The sequence below is a fragment of the Cyphomyrmex costatus genome, unplaced genomic scaffold, assembly GCF_001594065.2.
Source record: "Cyphomyrmex costatus isolate MS0001 unplaced genomic scaffold, Ccosl1.0 scaffold1947, whole genome shotgun sequence".
Classification (NCBI taxonomy): domain Eukaryota; kingdom Metazoa; phylum Arthropoda; class Insecta; order Hymenoptera; family Formicidae; genus Cyphomyrmex; species Cyphomyrmex costatus.
Genome location: NW_017275984.1, coordinates 20,981 through 28,963, shown reverse-complemented (window position 1 = coordinate 28,963; position 7,983 = coordinate 20,981).

The following is a 7,983-nucleotide window of genomic DNA, read 5'->3' as shown; positions in this document are numbered from 1 at the left end:
TATATGTATGTATGTTCAATTTGAATTTGCACCTTGAATAATCTATCAGTTCCTTTTCGTGGTACATATTCAACATAGAAAATATTCGTTATATGTACGTTCACTTTGAACTGGCACATTTAGTAATATATCAGTTACTTTTCGTGGTCATCATATATTATATTAGATAATCGTTTTAATTTAGGAAGGATCAAATTTTTGCGGTTAGTTTTCAAAGGTTTATACAATATTGCTGTATAATTAGTTAATAATAATATATTTTGTGGGTATATTTAATTGCAAAATATAGTATTAAGAAATAAATGTGCATCATATAATGTTTAATTTTTATTTCATTTTCTCTTTCAAATGTGTCTCGTTTTTTACTGTGAGTACTAAACATCTATATAGTGTAAACGAGAACTATAGATTCTCTGTATTCGCTGTGAATAATGGAATAAATTAAGATAATTTTATAAAAGTTACTTGTTAGTACGCGTATTAAAGTATTGTCCGTTTTGTCTCTCGGGAGCTGCTCGGAGTCGCTCTGAATAAACCCAGCGTACTTGGATGTGATCCATTTAATGCTGCAAATGCTTCGTTGATCAATCAGAAGAAAAAATTTTATGAATTGATCAATCAAAGTATGTTTCGAGGTATTTACAGCATTAAATAGACCACATCCAAGTACGCTAGGTTCGTTCGGAGCAACTCTGAGCAGCTCCCGAGAGACAAAACGAACAATACTTAAATGTTCAAATGTGCAAATTAGGTTAGGACATTGCTAGAACAAATTAGAAAGAGACAAAAGGTTATAAACAGAGAGCAGAAGTGAGATAGAATACAGTGCCCTGATTGGTTACGCGCCTCGGCCGCGCATGCGCACTCCATTTTAGGCTTCACTAACATCAAAGGTGCCGACAGAGAGTTGCGCTACTGTATATACTGTGCCTTTATCTTTTCTTGGCGACATTTTGTTTCCACCAGCTTCTCCTCCTCCCTTTCTCGCAAAAATTATCAATGCGAATCCTGCACCCCCTCCAGATCCTTCTTTTGATGAAGAACCGCTAGATCTTTCACTACCCAAATCTTCTTCTACTTCCCCCGAATCCCCTCCGCTTCTTTTTCTAACCGCGGATGGTTTACGCGATCACCTCATTACCGTAGCCGCCCAATCTTGTCCAGATCATCGAATCAGGGTCTATGTTCCCGGATGCGACCACCCCTTTTGTGTTCCCGTATCCGCGCTTGAGCCTCTCAAACCTTTTATCTTTACCCCTCATCCTCCTCCTTTCGGAAATTAATCCTCCCTTTAAACACACACACACACGTATATGTACACCGTACAATTTAGAATTTGTAACAAAAAAATTATGTTAATTATATCATTAATCTATGACCTATAGTATTTGTAATTATTCTATTTCATTTAATAAATGATATTTCAATAATATGTTTTTTACATTAAAAATTGTAATTTAATTTAAAGAAACCTTCCCCGCATTCCTAACCGTTCTCCCCGAGATCGCACTGGGTCCATATTCCAGGCTATAAAGATTGAGTTCCTTGGCCTAAATTAAAAGGACCGACGGGCGTACGGCTCGGCATAAGTGTCATAATGGGCCGTATGGCACATTGACCTAAGTCCGTGCCCTTTTTAAGTGCGTCCGACTGTCTCTCGTGACGCTCCGTAGGGCGAGACGATCGGGAGACACAGAGGTGTCAGTTACGTCTTCCGAAGTCTCCTTCTTACCCCTGATGCTTCCCATGAAATAAAGAATCCTGAGGCTTGGACGTAAGACTGTTATAGGCTTCGTATTTGTATTAGTTATGTTCTTACATTAACGGTCTTTAGTATTGAATATTGTTTACTTGCCTGAAAGGAAGCGTTGATCGTTTCACACATATACCAGTTATTGCGAGGAATATTACTAAGGCCTCGGTAGTCTAATTGGCTAGGACACTTGCGCGTAAATATCTCAATCTAACATTAATTGTATTAAAAATAAAATCCATCGGGTAATCATTATTAAGTAAGGTTTCTATGATGTAACTTAAATTTTCTTGATGGTATCTCGGGTGTGAAAGTAAATATGTCCTATCCACCATACTTAAAATAATTCCTTTCTTTTGAGATATCGGATGAGAAGAGTAAAAATTTAAAAACCTACCAGATGAAGTAGGTTTGCGGTATACATTAAATTCCAAAACACTATCATGGTTAACCAGTTCGATATCTAAAAAACTTATTCTATCCCCACCAATTTCTACTGTAAACTGTAACCTTTCATGAAAAGAATTAAAGGCATTCAACGTCTGATCAATAATATTCTTAGGTATAGCCATGATAATGTCGTCCACATAACGATAGTAAAAAAGTGGTTGTGTAGTTAATTTATTCAGTGCTTCATCTTCTAAGTCACGCGTTACTAAATCAGCTATAATTGGAGACAAAGGTGAGCCCATAGGGATACCAAAGTTCTGTCTATAAAAACAACCGTCAAAACTAAAAAACGTGGAGTTCAGAACCAAATTGACAGCAATTAGAAATTCTTCTTTAGTAATTTTAATCTTATCCTTAATGTGATTCCATTTACCCTCTATACTATCAATAGCCTTATCAATCGGTATATTCGTAAACAACGAAACTACATCCAAAGAGATCAATGAGTAATTAAAATCTATCTGAGTGCCATTTAATTTGTTAACCATTTCAAAACTGTTCTCTATGTTCCTGGGCGATTTTGGATTAATTTTAATTCGTAATAGTATCGCGGTAGTTTATATGTAAGCGATTAAAAGATCTAAGCTAGACTGTTATAGACTTCGTATTTGTATTAGTTATGTTCTTACATTAACGGTCTTTAGTATTGAATATTGTTTATTTGCCTGAAAGGAAGCGTTGATTGTTTCACACATATACCAGTTATTGCGAGGAATATTACTAAGGCCTCGGTAGTCTAATTGGCTAGGACACTAGCGCGTAAAGCAAGGTGTCCGGGTTTGTCTCCCGGCCGAGGTAATATTTTTCGCAATAAGAATAATTTTCCGTATTTAGTGTTTTCAAATTATTGGAGTTGCGTTTCAAGACCGACGATTGTTTGGCACGCAATTTGGGGGGACTACGTATATTAGGTAATTATTAATTTAATTTAGTTCGTGATAGTACCGCGGTAGTTTATATGTAAGTGACTAAAAGATCCAAGCTAGACTGTTATAGGCTTCGTAATTGTACTTTTAAAAAACTTTTATAGTATTCAGGATTTACCCTGTATATTTTATTGTTAAAAATAATGAGAAGATTATACAGAGTGTCCGGTAAGTTTTTACAAAGCGCTCGTGAATAGATAGAGGGAACTAAACTGATTGTGTGAAAAAATCTTCTAGACGCGCGTTTATTGTCGCTACACACATTGTTTACAAGCGACATTAATATTAACGTATCTAGCCGGTAAACACTCATCTTTTTGGCGGTTTTATCTCACCATGTACGTTTAGCGGTAGGCTGGGCAAATTTGAGCATTCTTATAAATTAGTAATTCGTTATCTGTTGTGAAAATTGCAAAACAGTAGAAGATGTTTCTACTCAGTTCAGTCCGCTTTGTTAAAACATATCGAACACTGTATACAGAGTGCGGCACCTAAAACAGATCACCTGAATAATTTGCTTGCTTTAATGATATGAAAAATAGTTTCAGATGAAAGTACAACGATTTCGAGAGGAATGTTTTGACTTTTGGTCATGTTGTTTTTATCTAGGTAGAAGCATAAAAAGATGAAGATCACCTTCACTTTATTGAATAAAATTACATGAATTTTTACATAATATTAGGTGTATACCTATATGAAATACGTATTTTCCTAACAAGTGGCGCCACACATACGTTCTTACGTGTGGTGATTTGACATATATAGTATTTTGTTTGGCTATTTTCCTAACCTACAAAACCATATATGTGAAAAATTGTGAGTGTAAATATCATAGTCTTTTTCTGCTTTGAAAATGTTGATTTGTACCAAAAAAAAGACCATTTGCGGGAGGTTTTAATTCATTACTTTATTTAGAAGAAAACTGCTGCTCAAAATTATCGAATACTTGTAGAAGCTTACGATGAACATGCACCATTTCAAGATGCTTGTGAACGTTGGTTCAATCGATTCAAAACTGATGATTTTGATGTGAAAGACAAGGCTAAGGGAAAATCACTGAAAAAATGTGAAGATGCAGTGTTGCAAATCTTGTTGGACGAAGACTGTACTCAAACTCAGTCACAATTGGCGAAAGTATTAAATGTGACTCAAAAAAGTTAGTGAGCGTTTGCACGCGACGGGAAAGATTAACATATGTTTCTTCTAAAAGAAAAAATCCGCATTTCATAGGTATACCAGGTGTACGTTCCATTTAACGTTCGCAACGCTCGCGAGGATCATTTTGTCCTTCTTGTAATCGAATATTAAATAAGGATGAGATGATACACGCGATCGTTGCGAACGTTAAGTGGAACGCACCCCAGGTGTACAAGTATGAAATACGGATTTGAAACAACAGATGGTGCACCAATGCAGTGTATAGGACAAAGATTTGACGTATACGCCATGACGTATTTTGTTGTGCTATCAACAAGTGTCAAACGCGAATAAATGATAAATTGAAAAAGTGTTTGCATAGTACTGTTTTGCTGTGTTCATATGTCGAAATTTGTGCCAAATAAAGAGCATTCGTCGACAGCATTAATTTTTTGCTTTCATTTGAAGAAAATTGATTATGAATATACCGATTCCTTCGAGAAGTTTATGGTGAACATGCTCCATCGCAAAATACGTGTGAACGATGGTTTCGGCGTTTCAAAAGTGATTTCGATGTTGTAGACAAGGAACACGGAAAACCGACAAAAAGGTACGAAGATGTAGAATTGTAAGCATTGTTGAAGGAAGACGATTCACAAACACAAAAACAACTCGCAGAGCAATTGAGCGTTAGTAAACTAACTGTTTCTAATCGCCTACGAGAGATGGCAAAGATTCAGAAGGTCGGCAGATGGATACCACATGAGTTGAACGAGAGGCAGATGGAGAGGCGCAAAAACACATGTAAAATTTTGCTCGAACGATACAAAAGAAAGTCGTTTTCGCATCATATCGTTACTGGGGATAAAAAGTGGATATATTTTAAGAATCCCAAGCGCAAAAAATCATCCACATCGACCGTAAGACCGAATCGCTTTGGCAGGAAGACGATGTGTTTGCTGGGATCAAAAGGGTGTGGTCTATTATGAGCTGTTAAAGCCTGATGAAACAGTTAATATCAAATGCTACCAACAACAATTGATCGATTTGAACCGTTCACTACTCGAAAAACGACCAGAATATCGAAAAAGACAACATAAGATCATTTTTCCCCATGACAATGCTCCATCACATACGGCAAAACCGGTTCACGACACGTTGGAAGCATCAGCTAGCCGAAGTGGTTTACTCACCAGATTTGGCTCCTTCCGATTACCACTTGTTTGCATCGATGGGTCACGCACTTGCTGAGCAGCGCTTTTGATCTCGTACGAAGATGTGAAAAAATGGCTCGATGAGTGATTCGTGGCAAAAGGGGAAGATTTTTACTGGCGTGGTATCCACAAATTACCCGAAAGATTGAAAAAATGTGTAACTAGCAATGGAGCATACTTTGAATAAATCACTTTTTATCATTCTTCCGAAATTATTGTTTTTTTTTTTTTTTGGAGAAAAATCCGCATTTCATACTTGTACATCTGGTACACCTAATATATGAATCTTTAGTAAATGTTTCGATTAGGGGACCCCCCTCCAATGACCTTGACCTTGACATATTTGTCAAGGTCATGACCCTGAATAACCTCCAACAGGTTTTAGCTCGTCCTTCATTAAAAAGTTATTAACAATCATAGTTCTAAAATATACGTTTTATTTCTGCTATATACGTATGATATCAAGTACTATTCTTCACCTTTCCTTGTTCAAAAACGTTAAACTTTCCACGCTAAGTTACTTTCACTCCCCCCCTCCTGCACAGGGGCACAGGACTGCTACGATTGTACTATTGCTATGATAGTACTGTCGGGGCAGACCTCTGTGACGGTGTGGGTGTCGGGCGGGTGCAAGGAGGTGGCCTTCGGCCACCCCCCCGCACCCACACCGTCACAGAGGTCTGCCCCGACAGTACTATCATAGCAATAGTATAATCGTAGAAGTCCTGTGCCCCTGTGCAGGGGAAAGGGGGGGGGGTTAAAGTAACTTCGCGTGGAAAGTTTAACGTTTCTGAACAGGGAAAGGTGTAGAATAGTACTTAATATCATACATGTATTATGTATTATATATTATACCTTAATTTTAAAACTATGATTGTTAATAACTTTTTAACGAAGGACGAGCGACGGCTAAAACTTGTTGGAAGTTACTCAGGGTCATGACCTTGACAACATATGTCAAGATTAAGGTCATTGTGGGGAGTCCCTTAATTGGCACTTTTATCAAATTTTTAACGAAGGACGAGCGACGGCTAAAACCTGTTGGAGGTTACTCAGGGTCATGACCTTGACAACATATGTCAAGGTCAATGTCATTGGAGGGGGGTCCCCTAATCGAAACATTTACCGAATCTTTTAACAATTCTGCATATAAAAGTATAAAATATCTCTTAAAGTAAACTATTAGTTTTTTTATATCTGTACTTTTTTATTTTTATGTGAAGAATGTTAAAGAAATCATATTATGTAAAAAAAGTTATGTAATTCCATTTAAAAAAATGGAAGTGACCTTTATATCTTTTTGAAGCGTCCACCTAAACAGAAAACAACGTGACCAAAACATGTCCCCCTCGAAATCATTCCACTTTTATCTAAAACACTTTTTTGTATAATCAAAAACAAGGGAGTTATTTAGGTGGTTTGATTCAAGTGTTTCACCCTGTATAGAAGATTGAATTTTTTTTTACTTCATATATAATTTTAAGATTGAATTTGATAGTGTGCTTATTCCTTCTTCCTGTTTAAAAATTATTAGGTATTTGTGTTCATAGAAATTTAGATTATGAACATTTTTTCATTACAAGTGTATATCTAATATTTAAAAGTGTATAAATAATAAATATTCGGATGATCAGAAAATTACTTTTAAATGGATGACTATTTTTTTTAGCTCAAAATTGTACGATATTTTCGAACCCAGTCTACATGTTTTTAAAATTTAGCAAATGTATCATTTGACAGAGAAAAGTTTCAGTTTTATAAATCTTTTCTGATTTACGATGATTTATAACGGTAGGAATCAAAGTTAGAATGCTTCTTTTAATTCGTTAGTAACAAAGGAACATTCAAAAAAATGATTTTGTAGAGAAAACTTCAAGCCTTTACGATAAATAGATAGTCAAATACTTTTGCATTTTTTTTTTGCATACGTGACTCAAAATAAGAAAAACATTTTTTATTCTTTCCGCTTGTAGTTTTTTTTCTATATGTAAAAAAATTACTAAACTTATAGAAACTCAAAATATAAAATAACCTTTCAAACGTAGAGATTTTAAGCTTCAAAAAACCCGCTCTTTTAATTTATATAAATTACATTTACTTTTAATGAAGATATATACATTTTAGGAGACGCGGTAGTATCTCCGGCCATGTTAAAAAAACTACTAGTTAATTAAAAAATTGGTTTAAAAGATTAATAATAGATATTACAAGTTTCTTATCCCGAGCCACCAAAGTCTATTTTTCTGGGGTGCATAACTACTAAAATATAAAAAATTTTGAATCGAGTATTATATGACCTGAAAGGCGACATCGCCACGAGTAATTTGAGCAAAAAAATTTAAAATCGTTTAACCCGTTCTGGAGATACAAGTAGTTGAAAAGTGATGATTTTTATGAAAAATTAAGAAATGTCTCTTTCTCTGTCCGTCCGAAATTATAACTTTTTAACATCTCTTCTCATTTTTTACTCACATCTACGTCATCTTCGACGCACCGTACCCCC